General features: G+C 44.0%; 1 long non-coding RNA gene across 1 annotated transcript in view; it reads right to left on the reverse strand.

The window, feature by feature from the left end:
* Window positions 1-737: 737 nt before the first annotated feature.
* Window positions 738-21,507, reverse strand: part of LOC137471082 (uncharacterized) — a 35,147-nt gene continuing 14,377 nt past the window's right edge. The window contains exon 3 of the long non-coding RNA XR_010997394.1: window positions 738-1,496. This is a non-coding gene — a long non-coding RNA (uncharacterized lncRNA). The remainder of the gene's footprint in view (window positions 1,497-21,507) is intronic.

Here is a 21,507-nt window from a genome sequence, read left to right on the forward strand (position 1 = left end):
GTTGCTTTGCATTCACTCTAGGTTAAGAGTAAGCCCTCAGCTTCTTGCAGCTCAGCTCGGTTTCTGACAGGAAGCTTTATCAAGTTTTATCAAATAGCTCCCTTTATTAGCTAAATGACAGAAGTTTATTTTTTTTTTAATGATACATACTAAAGATCTAATTTTTATGTAAGTAGTAAAACAGTCTTCACATGTGCACGTAGGTAGTAGAAAGAACTCAATATTCTCATATGATTATTTGCTTTAATCTATAAACGAGGTGGGCAGAGGGAGACTGGAATGTGGCTTGCCACTTTTCTAGGTCCATCTGTCTCATAGTAAGGTCCAAAGGATGAAGTTGGTCTGGGGCAAAAGGCTCCATGTGGCTCAGATGAGGGAGGTGACCAGGACTCGCTAAACTTCATCGTTTGGACTGGAGACGACCCTCCTCTCATCCTGAAAAAACATCTTGGAGGGCTTCGATACTGTGGAAGTGCTGTTCAGAAGTAATAGTGCTGTGTTATTACCGCTTTTCTAGTCACAAATGCAAACCGCAGTAGCATATAAGCTGCCATGAAGCAAGTTAATCCTATCCAAGCTGGATCCTCTGCACCACTGGGCCACTTCTGTATTTTATTTCGTGTGGACCAGTGATGGGGAGTTACTTCTGCCCCACCAGGAAGTGGGGCAGTGACAAAGGTCTCAGAAGGGAAACATGTAGGAGCTGGGGGCATCCAAAGGGGCACCAAAGAGGGAGGTCTCTGGGGTAGAGACAGTTAATACACTGGAAAACAAAGGAAGGTTTTGAGCACTGGGAGAGGGTGTGGAAAGAACAGCAGAAAAAGAGAGCTGGGTTTGGAGCGGGGGAGGAAGGGAGGGAGGAAGGAAGTGAGGTAGCATCTCTGGCGTGTAAGTGTCAAGGCTCCCCTGATGCAGCCATATGGTGCAAGCTACACACACAGCTCAAAAGCTTCTGAGTGCAGACCACAGTACATAACACTAGCCAGAGGAGGTAAACTAGCTGAGATGAGATCAGTTTTATTTCAGTAATACTAACTTTTAAATTGTTACCAATTTTAACCTCTTGGCTTGGAAATGAAAATGTATAACTGACTTAGATGTACAGGGGTGATGGAATTAACAAACCCCCGCTATCAAAAGGGCACAGTGCTTGAATGAATGAAAATCTGAAATCCTGCCACAATTAAACCTTTATTTCAAACACGCCATGCAACTGCCACTTGTCCCACAGCCCCCCTCCTTCTCCGTGCAAAGCAGTGGAGTTCTAAAGCACAAAGCAGCGTTTCTCTGTAGAAGTGACAAAGGGGTTAAAAGGAAGGCTGTATTTCACTTGCTAATCCCAGGTCTTTGTCCAAGAACTGCTCCGGATTTTTTTTTTTAGCTAGAATAAATTAAATCCCTGGCAGAAGACCACCTGCTGAGAAAGCAGGCTTTGTACTCCCGAGTGCATTCCCACGTGGGTGCAGTTTCCTCTGTTGTCACACGATGGGGCCATCCTGCAAGGGTACAAAGCACCGCCTGAAATCAGTTTTGGAGCCCTTCCTCCTAGGCTGGGTTAGTTTACGAGCTCTGAACATCAGGAAGGTAAAGGGTGTGGAAGAAACACCATCTCGGGTAAAGGCCAGGAATCAGGACCTTTGTTTCGCTGGAGCGTTGCTTTGTGTGCATGAATCCCCAGGCCTTACAGATATTCTTGGCCAGATTTCCAATTGTTGTTGCGGCACATCTCTTCTGAGGGCTTTTCTTGCTGCAGCATGGACAGAAATTCTTCCCACAGGCAGAACTCGGAGGCTGGGATCTCAGGGTCCTGCTGGCTGTGCCACTGGCTCAGCCTGTGACTCTGTGTGCAGTGTTTTTTACTGGTGCATGGGCAGTGCCCAAGTCTGCTGTGCCAAAACTGGCTCAAATAGCAAGAAACAGGAAAGGCAAGAAGAACATTCAAGACCAACAATAATCATGCTGGGTTTATTTACCCCTTATTTTTGTGTAGCTGCTGTGAAAATCAGCTGATTTTTCTACTTACCTGGCAGTGGGACTTAATACTTGATTTACCTTGCAGTTGTGGATAGAAATGTCAAAAAAGATGATGGTTTAAGATGTTAGAAATTGTGTTACTTATTCAAAAATTATTTTTCCTGATCATACCTTTTGGGAAGAGACTATGTACTGAGTACTTTCCTTTAAGCTTTAAATGAATCAGTAGCTTCCTATTTGTTTACTTGATGCAGTTCCAGAGCTTCTGGATAACAGAAGGCTCCTTCCAAAGCTACCTTTATGGGTTAAAACATAATAATACGAATAAAGGAATACTTTGAGAGATTTCTATAAAATTATTACTGAACCATTAAACGTCTCCAGTGACACAGTTTGCTGATGATACTGAACTGAGCGGGGAAGTGAACACTTGGGACAGGAGAGCCAAGCTGCAAGAAGACCTGGATAGGCTGGAAGGCTGGGCTAACAAAACCCTGCGAAGTTCAACACAAACATAGGGTCTTGCACCTGGGAAAACATCCAAGAGTCCAGCACAGGCTGGGATCTGCCCATGTGGGGAACAGCTCTGTGGAAAGGGACTGGGGGCCCTGGTGACCAACAAGCTCAGTATGAGTGAACGTGGGCTTCTGCAGCAAAGAAATCCAATGGGATACTCAATCCCATCAACAAGGGCATCACCAGCAGAGGAAGGAAGACATTATCCCACTCTATTCAGTGCTTGTCGGGCCACACCAGGAATAATGTGAACAATTTTATTCCCCGCTATGCAAAAGAGATGTGGACAGGCTGGAGAAGGTCCAGGGAAGGGGTACAATGATGATCAAAGGACAGGGAAACTTTCCATGGGAGGAAAGACTGAGACAACTGGGTTTGTTTAGCCTTGAGAAAATAAGGTTTAGAGGAAGACCTTATCATTGGGTTCCTGTATTTAAAGGGTGGCTACAAAGAAGATGAAGGCTCCCTTTTTGCAAGGAATCACATGGAAAGCACAAAGGCTAATGGTAAAACTGGGGACATTCCAATTGGACACAAGAGGAAAATTTTTCACAGAGAGAACAATTGGCCATTGGAGTAATCTCCCCGGGGAAGTGGTGGATTCCTCAACATAGAACAATTTTTTTTTTCAGCTAAATGACTGCTTGATTTTTTTTCAATGAGAAACATGCAAAAGTGCCATTGTAGGCAGTACTGACATTTGCTGCTGAATGATCAGTGATGTATTCTGCAAGCAGTCAAAATTTCCAGAAAGGAAGGCTCCTATTATTGTAGCTACCCAGTAATATTTATGTCACAGACAAGGGGAAGTGAAACCTGACTTGCTATGGAGCAGTACTGATTTGTATTCACATTTCTTTTTCAAAAAAAATATGAAAGTTTTTTGGTTTTTTTAATTGACTTTAAAGTCTGGAAAATTTGTGAAAGAAAGTGTGTCCCTGTGACCTTCTCAGAAGTTTTTGTCTAGGAGAGCCCTCCAGCAAACCCATTGGCAGTTCTTCAAGAGAATCTAGTAAGAATAAATAAATGCCCTCCAAGTGACTAAGCTGTATTGCCATTCCTTTACTTCCAAAGAATGATACTGACATTTTTGTACCTATTTCTGAAGACAGTAGCAAAGAAAAATGACCAAATCAGTTTTGTCTTTTGTAGGAATCTTCTAATGCAAGCATAGAGTAGCAAGAGGTACAGACCTGCCATGGCTTTCAAGTGGTGACTGCTTGGTCCTTTCTAGGTGTAGACTTGTTTATTTCAGGACAGCTTCATTCTGACATGTGCTTCTGAGGCTTCTCTTTTAAGATTGGTGGAGACCAATTTCTGCCCCAAAGCAGTTGTCATTATTTTAATTGAATTTTGTAGAAGTTGGATTCAGAATTGCTTCTTGAAAGAAGTTCCATGGATGATCTGCTCTGAATTAGAAGTTTTCTTGTGGAGGCTGCTGCAGAGCCTGGGCCCTCTTTCCAGCTGGGAAGTCACTGTAATGCCTTTTCAGTTCTTCCCCACAACCAGAAGACAGGGTGTTTTTGCTGATAGCTGGCAGAGAGGATTTGAAAAGCAAAGAACAAAAGGAGAGGAAAATTTGGGACAGGTCCCCTGTTAATTAATCCGTTCAAGTTTTCTGTAAGGTTCAGGTGTTCCTGCTTTTATTTTTACAGCCTCTGCTTGAGGGATTGGTTCTCCAGGCTTTCACAGAGCTGTGCTGGGGCTGCTCAGGAATGTGCACAAAGCTGACACATTGCTGTCCTAAGGATGACAACCATGGGCTGCTTCTGCTGTAGGAAGGGAGAGAAGGAAAAGAGTAAGAATGGAGGTCCAGGATGCATCCAGTCTATTATCAAGACTCTGCTGAGATGACGTTATTAGGAATCAGCAGCTTACAAGGCAGAAAGAGGTTTCTGGTAGCTGAAAGCAGAGCAGCTTTGAAAACCAGGCTGTTCCTGATTTTCAGTACATCTTAAGCATCCATTGCTTTATTTGGTCTGCTCCAAGCACCTAGAAACCTTTCTGGGCAACAGGCCACCACATGTGCAGTAGTGTGAACTGTGAGCAGGCACTCGCTGTCCCAACACACTGCCAGGTGTGAGAGACGGTGGGTGGGAGAAGAAACAACATTGTAGGAAGAAGTGATTGATTTGTGTTTAGATTTTTATGCCAGTTTTAGAGCAGCACGTGGGAGTTCCCTCCAATAACCCCAGAGAAGAGTATTCTTGGGTTTGGGGATTGTTAATATTCCAGGAAAATAAAGGAAGAGTAAAAGACTGTGTTACCAAAAAAAAAAAAAAATCTAAATTTCATAAGAGACAAATCCATAAGAGACAAATTGATCAATACTGCCATCAGTAAATTATGTGGTCTGCACAAACAAAGCCTCAGCTTTATCAGAGAGTGTATTAACTCATGGAGGGAAGGCTGATTTATCGCTCTTCATCCAGTAATTATCAGCCCATAATCCCCTGAAGGGAAAGTAGCCATCCATGCTTATCACTTGAGGAGAGACACTAGAACAAACAGATGCTGATTTTAGCCTGGCAAAAAGCCACTGCCACTTGAGCACAGCTGGTCTGCCCAAATGCAAGTGGCTGCTGCTTGTTCCTGCTCCCGAGGTTCAGGAGTGCACCTGATTTTGAGCATCCATGGCTGGGAGGAAATCTCAGGGCATTGTGGTGGCTTTGGTCTGTCACCTGCTGCAGGCCACCTGTGTGTTTTGCTTGCTGAGGCCTTGCCATCTTTGGCTTTTGACACAGACAGGAGTCTTCCCCATAAGAGATTTGTGAAGTTTTGTGAAGTTTGCAGTTTTTAATGCTCTGTGGGTATCTAAGGGAGCTGTTTTTTTTTTTTTTTTTGAACTGCTACAGAGATGAGTGATACAGCATTATTTAGCTGATCCACAGTATCCCCAGTGATGACCAGAAAATATATTGACTGACTGCATAATTTCTGCCCCTTTTGCCTTCTCACAAGATGTAAGTGAATCTTACTGTTGTTTTAGTGTGCATTTTATTCTCTTTTCTAGGCTTTCTTGAGATTATTCACTATTTTCGGGAGACAGCTATGCAAATGTCAGCTGCTAGTACCTGATGCCTTTGGACTGAAATTTAAAATATGCTCATGAAAGTTTTCATAACTTAAGCCCATAATACTGAGAGCCTAGAGTATGTGCCTCCTGGTACCGCATGCAAAGGAAGTGTGACTAAGAAACCTGTTATTAGCAGCTTGTATTTTGTTTGTGCAGTGACATCTAAGGGGCTTTCTAAGCAACTTATTTTCCCTTGCTGTAAAGGATGATTTCTTACTGCGGCAAGAGGGAAATCTGTTCTTCAGATCTCAGCCTGTGCCATATTGTCTGGATGAAGAGAAACCTGTGGAGTAGAAATAGTTTTGTTTCTGAGCCATGGAAAGTTCACCAGCTGGAAACCTCCTTTGACCCATATGCCCTTTCCCTGCAATAGCACCACTCTTCTGATCCTGTTTTTGGAGGAGATTTTGTAGCTGTGTTGTCTTAATGCAGGCAGTATCTGGAAGATGGGCTCACCTCTGCATCCAGGTCCTGGATGTTGAGGAGGAGTTGTGGTACAGACATCTTTTTTGCTGCCACACTGTAGCAGTGGGAATATTTAGAATTAGCTTCTGCACATGAATCCTAGGGACTTTAGATGGCAGAAATTTGCCCTTAGAGCTCCCAGCACTTTTCATCTTCAAAGGGCATTATAATAATTAATACAGTAATTAGGCATTCTCCCCTTCCATCCTGCTAACTAGGTTTATTAAGCTGAATGTATTTATCTTTGGGCAGCTTCTACCAGCAATTGAATGAATAATTTTCCTAATAATTTTAAGAGCAAAGACATGAAAAGGAACAGGGATGATGAGAACAGGAGACCACTGCAATTTAAGTTGTGCTGTGAAAGGAGAGGAACAATTTGATTCTAGGTGTAACTCCACCTACCCCTGCAATTCCCAGCTGACAGCTGTGCAGGCTTTCTTGCTTCTGTCTTACCTAACCTACATGGAATTGCACATCAATGAAACATTTATGCTAGCACCCACAAATGCAAAAAAAAAAAAAAGGAGGTAATGGATGACTGGGATCTGCAGAAAAGGAGAACATGAAAATAGCATGCAATTGCAAGGTGAAGAAAGCCTATGTGAATGTTTGACTTTTACATATTGCTTGTATCTTAGGTGTTTTTATGAGAACTGGTATAATCTAGCAATGTTTCACAGCGAGTGAGCTGCAGGGCTGGAGGAAGGTCATGAAAGACTGTGTCAGGGAGTTTAAGGTGTTGAAAGATGTAATCTAAAGCATTTGCTTCTCCATCTCCATAAATCCTTCTCCATCTTTATCCTTCAAGCATTGTTGCTCATGCCCTTAAAGCACACAAAAATGTGTGATGTGTGGTTGCTATCATACACATGCAGTTTTGCTCATACTCTCACAGTAAATGTTGGTGGATGGATGTAAAAGGTTTTCTCTGAAAAAGTACACGCTCCTGAAAAAGTTCAGAGAACTCAGTGACTTAGTGGCTGGGATACTTCACTGTGGATTTAGCGATTTTTTTGCAGAGCTCTGCCATTTGCCAAGTGATTTCACCTCTGTCTTCTTCCTGTCTTGTTTATTTAGATTCACAAGCTTAAGACCAGGAGGGACTACTAGATCATCTTGCCAGACCTCTTGTGTATCGCATCACAGTCGATTGAGCTTGATATAGCTACTGCTGTAGTGAACCCAATAACCTGTGGGTGGTTGCAACATATCTTCCATGAAGCCAAATTTTTGACATTAAGCTCTTCAGGGCAGGAGTTGTGTTCTATCTGTGCTTTAATTAGAGATTCTCAGCAGTGCTATTAAACCAGTATCAACAGCAAGAAAAATAACACCAAGGGTAATACCAATAATGTTAATTATAATAAAATCTATTAATATTTTATTGGTTAAGCTTTTTAGGTTGATTGTGTTGTTTTGGATTTTCTTTTTAACTGTGAATCTAGCCACTGTATAAGAACTGTAGCTTTCAGAAAGGAGACTAAGAGGTGGCTTTTCAATTCTTGTATGCAAATACTTCTGCAGACCAGGTATTGGAAGGGCTCTTAAATGCAGTGGAGGAGGTTGTAAAAAAACTACCAAAAGCAGCATAGCCAGGAGCTGCTCTCCAGCAATGCAGATTGTAAGTTGACCTCCATACAGCAGTAAGGGAGTAAAATGTTACTGCTAATGGCATGCAGGATGAATTCTCTGAGTCTCAAATGTAGATTTTAATAAACATGGAGAATCAGCCCCATTCTTCTATCTCTTAATTCCCAATTTAAGGATTGAGTAGTCTGCCTGTGCCTATTTGATGGAAAGTGGCTGGCCAAGTGGAGAAAGTTGGGGTTTTTTGTAAGAATTCATTCAGCTAATGTGGATTTGACACACCCACAGCTTTGCTCAAACTCTGTCAGACCAGGGAGATGTTTGTCAGCATCTTCTTTTACTGGGACAGCTAACCTAGTCTGAAATCTTGAAGGAATAAAACCTTGACTTAAAATAGAAGTGTTTGTGACAGGACAGGATGATGGGAATGGAAGGATCCTTCCTAACCACCTGCCTGGCTGTCAGAGGAGCTCAATTCTTCCCCTTGCAGCCTTTGGCTGTCTAGAATTTGCCATGGACTGCAGGCAGGCTGCAAAGGGACTGGGTGAGATAAACATGTGCACTGAGAAGTGACCGGGGTTTATTTGTTGTGACAGGAATGCTGCCCCTCTCCACCACTGGCAATTGTTTCCTACATCCCTGGGATGGAGAAGCTTCAGCTGGTTTAACCAAAGCAGTGCAGGGCTGTATCAATCTCTCTGCACCCAGTTGGAGGTTACTTTCCCCATGGCAGCATCAGTGGAGCAAAGCTGTGGTCTTGTCTCAGACCCTGCAGCTCCAAGCCTGATCTATTACCCCAAAACCCTGGAGAGGATGGTTGAAAATAAAATGTCGAGTTGCAGAGAAGGTAACACACTTCTGGTCTCTCTGTCCCTGCTGTGGGACAGTGGGACAATAGTCTTTGGCACATAGGTAGGACAAACACAGCTGGTGAAACTCAAGGTAGCACCTGAAGGAGATGCAGCTAGGTCAATGCAAGCAACAGGAGTTGCTTCTGAAATCTCAGGGCACTGCTGGTCCTGCATGCTCTGGGTGGAGCTCAGCCCTGTCACACCTCCCACTCTGCCCCACACTATGTGTGTGCTGCAGATGGAAGCACTCACTGCACCAGCAGGCAAACTAGCCCGTGGCTGTTTTCCCACAGATGCCAAAGCTCAAAAGTGAAGCTTCAATCCCGGCCACTAACTGCATTGGAGGTTATGGGGTGCTGTCTTCCCTTTAACTCTCATTACTCTGGCACCTCAGGGGTTGCCATCACAAACACTTTGTTTAAAGCTGGCCAAAGGATAGCCAGATGTACTGCAGTTATTTACACCTTTGGTGGCAAAACAGACATGCCTTGGTTTTAAAGCCTTGCCTTGGACTTCACACAAGAATAGATTCTCTTTCTTAGAACATGGGAGTTGTTCTGCAGCAAAAGAGAAATAAGGGATTGAAACTGGACCAGAGCAAAATAAAGTTTATGGTTGCAGGGCTTGTAATGCAGTTTCCCCTCTGTAGCTAGAACTGAGTTTTAAGCCTTGTTCAGTGAATGAAATAAGCCACTAAGGCTTCATTACTTCAAGGTTCAGTGATAATACCCCTGTTTTGTAGGAACCACACAGCTTGGGAGTCCATCCTTTTGGGACAACTTTAAAAGGAAACATACACAAGTCCAGATGCAGATCTGCTTCAGGATTTTGTTTCAAAGCTAGTAGGAAATGTTAAAGTCAAAAGCTCCCTGGAAGAAATCACCAGTGCAACTCAGTTCAAATCAAGGTCTGCCCTGCTGTTTCTATTCATAGTACTTCAAGAATGTGTTTATTTTGTTTTTTCAAAGACAGCTGGGATGGGAATTTCAGTATGGAATGGGAAAGGTTAAGGCTAAAAAGCTAAAACAGAAAAGTCCTGCCATGGTAGCCCTGTCTTCCCTTTCTTTTGGAGCCAATGTAGATTGCAGGTGAGCAAAGCCACAGTGAGACTAAGTTCTTGCAGCTGACAAGACTAAGTTCTTGCACCGCTGGAGCGGTGGACTTCCAGAGCTTTGAAAAGCAGCTCTTGAAGACTGTGTGGCATATGTTACAGTATGGGTGGTTGCATTCTCCTTGCCTTGGATTCCCACAGGATGTGGCACTTTTCCCTCTCAAGGTGTTGAGCACTCGAGGGGAGCCCTACCCAACTGTGGCCGCACAAGCTGGGACGTGGTGTGCGCCCCTGGTGCTGTAGCCTTTATTACAGGTAATGCCTTCCACTGCTCTCTGACCAAGCAAAGGTTGAGGTGGCTCTGTGTTCAACTCTTGTGGATAGCTCCACTCCTGAGCCTTCATCCTGCCCAGGTGCTAATCTTCAGCCCTGGGCAGGGTCACCCCTGTCAGGCAGCTTGTCCTCCTTCCCAAGTGCCACGTCCCAGCATCTGCAGTCTTTCACTCCTTCTTGCACTTCCTCTGTTTGCACAGTGGTTACAGAAAAAATTTTTTGCCTGCACTACAGCATTCCTTAGGTTCCAGAAATGCGGGCTGTTACTGTGATTGTTAAATAAAAGCGAAGCTGCAGCTCAGTACTGAAGCTGAAATATTCCCCCAGCCAGATGTGGTAACTATGTCCATAGCTCTAAGTCCTCTGAGAGCTTAAATTGGTCTGAGAAATGAATGTGATGTGTAAGACAATATGAGGTAAAGCCAGCCTCTATACCAAACTTCTGAGCAGCTTCATCTGCTCTAAATGTTTCAAGCTTTTTAAACTTGTTTTCAATGTGCACCCTCCAAAATCTTTCCCCGATTCTGCTGACAACAACCTCTGGGGGTCTTCTGCAGTGGTATGAAAATTATAAACCCTGCCATTTGCCAGTCTGATGATGGGCCATTGCATCAAGCCAGATGCTACTGTGTTCATCCTTTAGCTCCTCCTGTCTTGGGTTGGGTATTTTCACAGCTAAGAGTTGATCAGATGTGCTCATCTGCATTTTGTGAGCCAAGGAAAGATTCTCAACATCTGCAAGAACTCTGCCCTGCCCTTACGGGGAGGGTGGGGAACCCCAACATTTTGTAACCATATGGTTTTGGCTGATTTCTGCCTTTAATAATTTCCTCTTGGCAGAGGACTATCCAGCTCTTTGTGCTCTCTAACAGGAACTGACTCATGGAAATTGAGTTTTCCCTTGATGCATTGTGAGAGCGAAATCTCTATGTGTATTTGAAGAAGCTAGTGAGCTAATGTGCAGGTGATGCAAATTTCTAAATGTGGGGGAAAAATACGTATTTGGTTATTTAAAATTAAGCTTCTTGTTTTGTGCATCAGCCATTTGGAGATTTATCTATTCTAAACTAGAGATTTGTCTCCCTCATTGCTCGCAAACTGTAAAGCTGAATGTTGTTGCTTTACAGAGTTAAGTGATAGCAGAGAATGGATAGAGTTGATCAGATACCATGGAGATAAGCCTGATATAAAATCCAAACCTTAGTCTTTCTGTCAGTTCTGTGCAGATCTTGTGCCCTCTCTTAGTACATCATGGCCTTAGGCATCATCATCATCATCTAGGCTTGAATTTGGGATTTGTGGATCTAAAAGCACAACCCGCTATGAGCTGGAGGCTCAGGCAGGCGAGTGCACTGTGACCAAACCTGAGGTAAAGCATGTTTGCATAAGCCACAATGAAAAAGATTTAAGCAAATACATTTGTATCTCACTTTTGTGATAGGCTTAAGTGTGCATGCAGTCTGCCATTGCAGCTTGGCTGATAAGCAGTGTCTTCCTGAGCTGTAGCAGCTAATCAAGTGTCTGAACCGTGAGTGGAGGGCACATCGTTGTTACCCTGTGACTGAACAGTCTCTGTGGTAACTGACATCCAGTCACAAGGTAACAGAGCTGCAGTAGGCAGAGGTTCAGAATATTTGATAGAAGTCCAGTTGAATGGGAACCCAGGCATTTGTGTATGAAGGGGTCTCACAGATGGATGTCTCTGTTACATCAGAAGTGTCTTGGCAGACCAAGATCTTTAAATTACGTGGCATGTCACTTGTTCTGTCAAAAGTTAGGAGGTTTTGCATGCTGTTTGTTTTCTGTCACAGGATTAACTACTCCAAAACCAGGGCTTTCTCAGTATCCTCAGGAAGTTATTTCCTACCTTTAAAGATTATTGTCATGGGAAATTTTGTTTGATCCCAAGCCTGAGTTCATTGGTTCAATTTTATCCTCTTATTTCTGGATAAAAGGAACAATGGTAGGAGAAGTAGTATTTCTTCCATCAAGGTTTGGAGGCATGGTATCACCGTTGCCCCTGCTGTGGAGGAGTTGTGGATGGACAGTCTTCGAAGCACTGATGCCTTTCCCTTACAAGCAGGAAATCTGCTGCCTTTTAGATGTGTCGTTTGTTGACCTCCTGGCTGATCTTTGATGTTTTTATTTTGAGACACATCCCAGTGTATCAGATACATGTGCAGCTACAGTCCTAGAAGATTATTTGTATGCTGTTGCCTGTGAACGGGCTGTGCCCAAGGCTAAATTAGCTGAAAAGCAGGTGATGTGCAGGGAAAAAATGAGGAGTACAGAGGGTGTTTGTTTGGCTCCTAGAGCTGAAGAAATGGCGCTCTGTGCTCGGGAACAAAGACAATTTGCATTTAATTTCTCTGGGCTGCAGTGCTGGCAACAATGGTAGATGTTCATGTGTAGCATTGAAGCCCTGCATGGCAAGGGCTGAATGGCTGCCTTCATTCGGGGCTGGGGCAGCAGGAGCGCTGCAGCCTGGACTGAAGCTCTGTGTCACAGGGCGTGACCACAGAAGGGAGGTGTGGAGAGAGAGAAACTGGGTGCAGGTAAAGCCTACCCCATCTCTCCTCCTGTCCACTCCAGGGGAAGTGTTCAGCAGCCTTGGGATGTCCTAAAGGGAAAACAACACCATCCTCCAGTGGCTGACCTGTGGGGTTGAGGTCAGTGCTTGTCTGTGCTGGTGTTCACTTCTGCTCTGCACTGACAAGGGGAGAAGGGGCTGGCTACAGCTCTTGCCAGAGAACTATGGCCAGGGGTCTTTCAGGAGAAAGCCAGGGCATGCACAAAGCTGCATTCTGCTCCTGCAGCTACTTGGGCTGCACTCAAGGGATTGAAGAGTCCTAAATCTAACCTGTCTTGGAGATGGTCTCCTCTCTAGATGAAGCCTTCAGAAGGTGGTGAAGAATGGTAGGGGTGGAGACAGAATGTCAAGTGTGGTGCAGAGACTTGTTCCTTTAGCAGACACCTGAGTTCAGCCAGGTGTTAAGTGGTGGATGCCGCCCCAAACTTTGTTGGAGCAGGTATGTCTCTGCTTTAGCAGGCAGTTAACCTGTCATGTAGCTTGGAAAGTCCTTCCCCAGGGACTCCAAGCACCCCTGATTGTGAAAAGCATATGCCCTCAGACTGGTGGCTAGCAGCCACGGAACATGTTGCTGTATCCATCAGCAGTGTTCTCTTCCCCACAGCCCCAGAAGTCCTTACTCATTGCAGTAGCTGACTGTCTGATACAAGTACCCAAGTGGTGGGAGTTTGTCTGAGACCACCACCAGGCAGCAGGTGAGAGGCTTCTGGTTTCTTGCCAGGAGTAATTTGAAGTCTACTGTTTTCTGAAGTAGGTGGGAGGAAAGTGTGGGTTGTAGGATCCTGTTCTCTAGCTCCACAGGGAAATGGTGTTTGGCCTGGGGATTGACTGTGCAAAACTCTGACTTAGAAACCTGAACTTCTCCTGCCTCACCTACCCCATTGTACAGCGCTCACCATGCCAGCTGAATAAGACGTGGTGTTAATTGCTCTGTGTGCTTCTAAGCTTCTTTCTATGGCTTTCAGGAAGCTGATTAAAAGAGTGAAAGTAAAGTGGGGATTAATGGGATCCTGGTGGAGGCTTGGGGGGAAAAAAGGAAATTCCTTGGAGGGGAAAAAGAGGGATCTGAACAGCTGACAGCAAGCCTCTGCAAACAAACCAGGAGAGTTAGGCAGCAGATGGACTAACACTCTCTGGGCTTGTGCCAATGCATCAGATTGATTTTAAAGATGAAGCACCCTCTGCCTGGGAAAGCAAGCCCTTTGAGTAGGAGCTCTTCCTGGCAGCTGTTCAAACACTAGCTGCTTTACAGTTCACTTTTGGTGCACCAAGGGGCAGTGAGAAGTACTGGGGATTTCAGATATGAAATATGACCAGTGGGAATTATGGACCAATAAAGGGGTTATTTTTATAGGGAGGATTGCATGGAAAATAATGTCCAGTTGCTCAGAAATGCATAGTGTGCAAATTAAGAACCAGAAGAGATCAAAGGGCCATCAAGTCAAACTCTGTGCCTCCCAGCATGGTGAGTGCTAAATCTTTCAAGCAAAGGTGAAGATTTCTATGGAGTCCAATTCCAGAGGGGAATTATTTTTTTGGGCCTCAGCTGTAGACCTTGTTGTAGATCAGCTTACGTCATGAGGTATGACTGCTGTCCTAACTAGCTGTGTTACCGACATCCCCCCGATGCGTCTGAATTGAACTCACAGGGTGCCTTGGTGATGGGCTCGGACAGGTACAACTGCCTCCTTCTCCCACATCATCCTTTTCCTTGTACAGAAATGATATGAGCCAGAGTGCTTTTTTTCCGCCTCCTGCCTTTTTCTCAAAATTAAATAAAAACCTTCCTGTTCATGGAAAAAACCTACTGAATAATAAAGCATGTGAAGACTCCTAGGTGAAATAAGCATTTTCACAGCAGTTTGTTCCATCAGATTATATATTACATATATGTAATATAGCCCAATGGTCCACCTAATTTATGAAGGCTGTTTCATGGTTCTCCCTCATAATTTCCTATTATATATTATTTGGTTCTCTTTTAAGTCTGCCATACACTGTTTTTATGGTATGCATGGCAAGGAGACACTGTCTCAGACCCTGAGCTGGTGCCAGCTTCCACATCCTGAATTGCCCCTTGAACATAAGCTTATACAAAAGTTAATCAGTTTTTAGGCTGATTGTACAACATGTGCAGTTGTGATTAGAGACTATATTTAAGACTTGGCTGCCAAAAAGACTTCAGCAATGACAAGCTTACAAGTATTTCAGCAAAAGGCTGACACAAATGTGGGGTGGGCTGGGAGTACCACACAATTTATACTCTGCCCTGAGGAAATGCCACCCCCCACCCTAGCACAGCACCTTCCTCCGCCTCTGTTGGTGTTGCAGCAAAGGGTACTTGTGTTTGTCATCCTGCCTCCTCCTCCATCCCAGGGTTTCTGATGCAATAAGACCAGAGTGAGAAAACAAGCATGATGCAGCAGGCCTGGCAAAGCACAGCTGTGGCAAAAGGAAAAAGTACTCGGGGGCTGGCAGCAGGTCTGATACCAGGGATTTCAGGGATGCAGACATGTAGAAAGGTAAAGAGAGAGCAGCATCAGCTGCTAATTCCCATTGATGAAGAGTTCCCTGTTTCCCTCACTGTGCTGCATGTCGCTTGCAGCCAGAGTAATTTGGAGAAAACCAATATCCAGCTGTCGCTCAGAGGTCGGATGGGTTGTGTCTTGATGTGTGCAATAGTGTGTCTTGACTTTCGAGTAGCCGGGGTCTTGCTGAAGCGAGAGAACCTGATCGGAGAGGATTTGCAGTCAGATTTTCAGCTGTAAGTTAAGACAAGCTCATATCTGTTCGCTTGGCTGACAACCGTGAGTCTGGGAGCTGGTGACTTGGCCTTTCACTGCTGGGGTGTTTGTTCAGATGTACTCCACACAAATAGCGTGACAGGGCCTGACAGGCTCTACCAGCTGCTTGGGCATTTATGACATTGTGTAAAATAGACATGGTGCTCCCTAGAAAGCCAGCAGAAAATTGGCACAGCTACCACCAGGCTCAGATGTATATCACATAAGCATTCACTAAATGGGCATAGATCAAGATTTATCTAGTTGAATGAGAGGTTTGAGTATTCCCAAAATAGCATCCCATCAACCAAAGCTCTCTTGTTCTGCTTTGCTACAAGACTATTGATAAATATTAAAATAAAAGTTATTTACCCCAGTGGAATCTTCTGTTGTAACCTGCCAGTTATACACCCCTGACTTCAGTGCAGCACCACTGGCATGGAGCTGTTACATTTTGATGATGAATCTAGTCCTGCATTTGCTTTAGCAAACTAATTGAATGGATTTCTAGAAGTGGAAATGTCATAGTAACTGATGGGAAATGCATCAGGTAAAGAGGTAAGAAATGACAGATTTCATGACTGATAGCCAGGCATGTTAAAGATGTGGATATTTACTTGGCAGGGATTGTTACTAGAACAAAGCATTTTATGTTTCATGTAAAATAAATGCAAGCATAAAATTATTTTATTTTACTTTCTCCTCTGCCAGTCACTGAGGACACTTGATTTCAAATGCTGCCTTCCAGCTCAGAGAAGAAAAATGTTTTCTGGACAGACCCTGGGGCTAGGAACAACAATGTCAACCTGGAGTCATGCCTCAGTGCGGTCCATGGAATTCCTTTGCATTTGCACCAGCACTGTATATGAGCTCCTGGCTCATGAAAGCAATCAAAGCTAATCGATGTGGCTAGAATTTGAAATTTCAGATGGTTCTGTAGAATAGTTCATGAGCAATCTACAAGCTAGAAGTTATTTGCGGAAAGTATCCAGCAGTTAATTTCAAATCCCATATACATTTGAGATGTTCATAAGCTACTTGCAGACAATTTGCAAACAGAAAAAGAGGATAAAATTTGTCAAAATAAATGATCTGCCATGAATTATTCATCTGGTTCCCATCAGTCATGCCAACTCTCTCCCTTGTTGTTCGTTTTTGCAAAGAGATCAGGGATTGAATTTAGCTTAGAGACAGAAGCATGCGTTCACCCCTAGAGGTGCTTCAGCAGAGCAGACCTGCGGCATGTAGGTGATGAGAATAAGAAAGCTTCTGTGGCACACAATATTCCATTCTGTGGATAAACAGCAGATTTTAGCCAGCAGGGCTGTCAAACAGGCTGCTTCCACGAGGACTGTTTTTAAACAGAAAACCCCAGCTACCAAAACAAACCCTGAACTTGAAGGAGAGAAGAAAAGAGAGAACTGGGGATATCTGATGTTAACAGGAGAGGTGTCTTTCAGCCCAAACTACCAGCAGGGGGAGGGAAGCTTTGCCTTTTAAGGTGGGAGGGAAGAGTATGGCTGAAGTGAAGTCTGGACCACTGAGAAGAAAAAGCAGGTATCATCTCACCTGAGAATGTTCCAGGCACCAGTGCGGCTTCCTTTCTTGCATACATAATGGATTTATAGTGACGGGCACTGTCCCATAATGAGCAGAAAACGGACAGTGGAGCTAAGTGGTGCCTCTGCAGCATCTTGGAGACAGTGGGAAGGCTCTGTACCCCTTGATTAATATAGTGGAAACTATATCCAGATACAGATTTTTTTTTTGGAGAAAAAAGGCAGATAATTAATAGGAAAGGGCCTCATTCACTGCTGTTTTGCTCAGGTTGACAGCAGCAAAATATAGCTGACACAAACTGCATTTTGATAAATGGCATTGGCATAGCACAAATAAGAGCACTAAGAGTAAATAAGCTATCTTACATAAAAAAAAAAAGAAAAAAGGTTGAGTTTCATTCAAAACCAATACGTGTAGCACCATAAACCCTCAGCACTCAAGAGACCCTCATATGAGGCTCTTATAACCTGGATTCAGTTGCACCATGGACGTATTATCCTTGTTCTTTCAATAAAGGCATTGCCATGCTGCATGCACAGCAACAAGCCAGACCCAACTCTCCAAAGCCTCAGAGCAGTGCCTGAGGTGCTATGTTTCAGCTTTTACTATTCAGAAAATGGAAATAAATAGGGCATAATAGAGTTTAGGGAACCGAAATGTCACATAGCTGAAAAAGGGCGTCTAGCAGCACAACTGATGAGAATGTCTGTTGAAGCACTCTCTCTGCACTTCAATTTACATCTTACACTTTGCTGCGAGCCCTTTCCTTGAGAACCACTCGGCAACATTTAATTTAGACAAGTGCACCTGTCATCTTTGGCCTGTTGCTTCTGATGCTGGTATAGCACAGACAGCTTGCTGGGGGTGAGTGGGAGAGTCTGGGAGAGCTGGGGCTGCTGGTGGCTGGCTACCTGTCTCCCAGAGCATGCATGGCTTCTCATTTGAATCCTGGTTTGGAAAGGAAGGTCTTGTATGTCTCCAGGAAAGAATGGCAAGGGTCTCAAAGAAAGGTCATGTGGAAGAAACGCTGATTTCATTTTTTAATAATCTTGCCTTCTTTGCAGCAGGTTAGGAACAGGCTCATGCAGCCAGGTAGTTGTACTGGAGTTTATTTCCCCTCTATTTTAAGCTTTTACTTCAGTCTATTTGGCCTAAAAATTATCCTAATCTACCACATACAGAGTAACATGTTTGATTTTAGAGTATGTTGTGTGCACACAGCTTCAACACCTTAACAATCTCTTGTCACCTGTCTAAGGCAAGCTAAGGGGAAGGCTCAACAGGGTGCTGGTGAGCTGATGGCACTGGGGTCACGAGAGGGGAGGCAGCTCCTGTTTTTATGAGGCTACCTGCCCCTGTCTGCCCTGTCCTGCCACCTCTTTCCAGAAAGGCTCTCTGGCCCCAGAGGCCAGGTGCAAGCAGGGGTTTGACCGAGAATGCAGCAGCCAGAGGGAGAGAGAGAGAGTAGTAAACCCCTTCAGAGGGTTCATTCAACACAGGATTCAACAGGAGTCTAAGATGCTCAATTTTTAAGATTGCCAAAAACTGCAGGAAGGAATTATTGAAGTCAGCATGTCTGGATCAAGACACAAGCCCGATCCATGTGGGAGTAGACTCATTTCTCTTGCCTGCCCTTGCAGACCTGTGACCTGAGTGCCGCTCCCTGGCCACGGCTGCCTGGACAATGTCCCCAGTGCTAAAACCTGGGCAGTCCCATTGCACCTCGGGGCAAAAGTGTGGGGGACGGTTAGTGATGCTAAATTGCTTTGCCATTAATGCCACAGACTCTGTTACCTCAGTTACCTCATGTTTTATGTTAAATACATTTGCTTGCAGGCGGCAGTTTCGCGGTCTTACTTACATTGCCATAGAAACAATCTTCCGCATTCCTCTATTTGCAGTGCATTTTTATTAAAGGCTCTTTCTTCTTCACTTACCCACTCCATATTTTCATTTACCAATGCTTTCTTCATTATGTCTTTCCAATTCCCTCACCTTCTAGCTTGCCATGCTGCGGCGAAGTGTTTTTCTTGGTAAAGATGCCCAGCTCACTCCTCTGCCTTTATAGGTGTCAAGATCCACTGGTGATACACTACACAGAAAAGGAAAGGGGACCAAGTGTGTCCAAGTGGACCCGTGCCTATGCCCACGAGTGTTGGGATGAGGAGAGCAGTAGGAAGTGGGAAGAAGTGTGATATTCTGGCATCAGACCACTTGCCCTTGACAGTAATGAAACCAATTTAAACTTCTGCTTTGTGACCAGGGAATGAGGCTGCCCATCAGATAAGGGGCTGTGGGACTTCAAGGGCTGTCTCACTCGGTTCATGTACACTGGGAAGGAGCACTGCTAAAACTTCTGTGCTCCATGTAATTATAAGAAGAAAAAAGTCTTTTTGGGCATGCTGATTAGACAGAGAGATTTTATTATGAATCACACTCTCCAGTGGATAGCATTTGATTGTTTGCTTCAGAAGAGAAAAGGAAGAGAAAAGGAAAAGGAAGATGTTTAGGGCTTTTCTGATTACAAAGAGTGACGTTTGCTAGCACCCAGATTATACCTTGTTTCTCTCCTCCTCTGCTCTTGTAGGCAGGAAGTACCCAAGAAGAAATAAGAGCTATTTATGAGAAAAAAAGAAAAAGAAAAAAAAAGCAAATGTATTCAGTGACTGATCACATAAAAACAAATACGTCTTTTTTTCCCCCCATTTCTCATGGGAGGCTGCTCTACTGCTGGCAAAGAGACAGGGAATGATGCATCCAGAATCACCTTGCAAGTGCAGGGCAGGGCCAAGGACAGAGTGTCATCTCTTTGAACACAGGGGAGGGCTTTCCGTGCCAGGCTGGACACTTCTCCTGAGCTGCTGGAAAACCTCCCAGCAGTGAGCCATGTCACCAGCTGCAGAATTTGCTCCTTTGTCCAGCCTTTGCTGTGACATGCAGTGGGTGAGGGGGTGGAGGTTGTTACCTGAGCTTCTGTGTTACCACCACCTATTTTCCTTTATTTTTTGTTAGATTTTGGGTTTGAGAGCTTTACATTTACTCTTCAATGATACCCCTTATTTAAATTCCTCTTCCTTAAAGTTGCAGCCATTCGGTATGCCCAGGATATGCAACTGTGAAAAGTGGCTGGAGTATATAGGAAAAGCCCTAAAATCCTTCTTGTCTTGCATGAGAAGATAAACAAAACCCAGAATTCCTTCTCTACATAGGGCATGAGAAGAAGAACTAAAAGCTGTTAGAGTGTTTGGTTTTAACATCAGGAAGACACATGCAGCACAGATCAAGTTCCTTCTTTCCCTGGCCTTAGCAAATCCTTTAAGAGTACCAAATGCATTGTGATGATGAGGTGGATGAAAGGGGGAAAGCAGAATACGATTTAACTGGATTCTTTCCACTCTTCAAAGTGCTCAGGGTGTGCAAAGAGGAACATACTCAGGAGAGCTTTTGATTCTTGCTGGGCTGCTCCTCATTTTTTCCCTTGGAAGCAGCCGTGCACCAAAATCTGTTTGTAGTACATAGTTATTAAGATCAAATGTAGCAGTAATAGCATGTGACAGTCTTCTCTTTTCTGAATCAATTTGTACCATATATGAGTCTTAGTTCTGTCAGATGAAGTGAACTGTGACAATGTCTATCCATCCATCAAGACAAATCAAGCTCTTCATACATTTACTCTAAGAGCATCTTAGTGCATTTAACATTTTTTCCTGTGGCAGAGTTACCCAGTTTTGTAATGCCAAATGTAAGAACTATGGGGTCACCAAGTCCTTCAAAATTAGTGAGAACTACATTGGCCATGTTGATATCACCTAATCACTTGTATTTCCTGTTGTGTTCTCCTTGCAGTATTGTTTTCTTCTTCACATTTTTTTTTCCTCTTGATTTCATATACAGGGAACTTCTTTCCTCATGTCACGTATGGATGCCATGCACAAACTCACAGCTGACCCATAAAGATGCTCCAAGTGCTATTAGCTAATGGCAGCTATTAGTGCTGCTGGCTTACTGGTGTGGAAAAGCCAGGGCTTTTAGAATAAAAATACACACTTTTTCAGTCTGGTGATGTGGCAGTGCAAGTTCATTATTAGAATTGAGTTACTGTAGTGGGAAACTGCTTGAAAGAGAGGCCCCAGAAGTTTTGCTTGGAGGGTCTGAAACATATATTAATGCTAGGGCAGAACACCTTTGCCCTTCCAGGGAGAGCGGAACCAACCATGGGCTGCTGTATCCAGTATATTCCCAGCAGAACTTGTATTAAGATATGTCCAAAGGCAAAACTAAATTTCTCCCAAAGGTAAAATTTCTCCCTTTTATAACTCCATTTGCAGTAGCAGTTGCCCTAATCTGACTTCCAGGTGACTTTTTATGTATGAACATCATTTTTCTGCAAGGGAAGCTCCTGGTGGTGTTTATTATTCCATCACCCTGAATTCATAAGACTCTTCAGAACCTCAGCTACAGCTATTGATACTTTTCATTTCTGAAGTTATTTTTCTTCCTTATCATCTCCAGAGACTTAATTAAACAAGAAGAAGCTATATGAAGGATCAATAACTGACTTGCAGCAAATGATGCTTCCATGTGGCAGCACGGTGGCTATCTGTGTTTTCTGATACTCAGACCATTAGGGGAGCATCCTGACCCACTCTGACTCCATTTCCATTTGCACTGGGCTCTTCCACAGCATGCTGCCTTGTCAATAGGTTTATCAATATGGT

The sequence above is a fragment of the Anomalospiza imberbis genome, chromosome 3, assembly GCF_031753505.1.
Source record: "Anomalospiza imberbis isolate Cuckoo-Finch-1a 21T00152 chromosome 3, ASM3175350v1, whole genome shotgun sequence".
Classification (NCBI taxonomy): Eukaryota; Metazoa; Chordata; class Aves; order Passeriformes; family Viduidae; genus Anomalospiza; species Anomalospiza imberbis.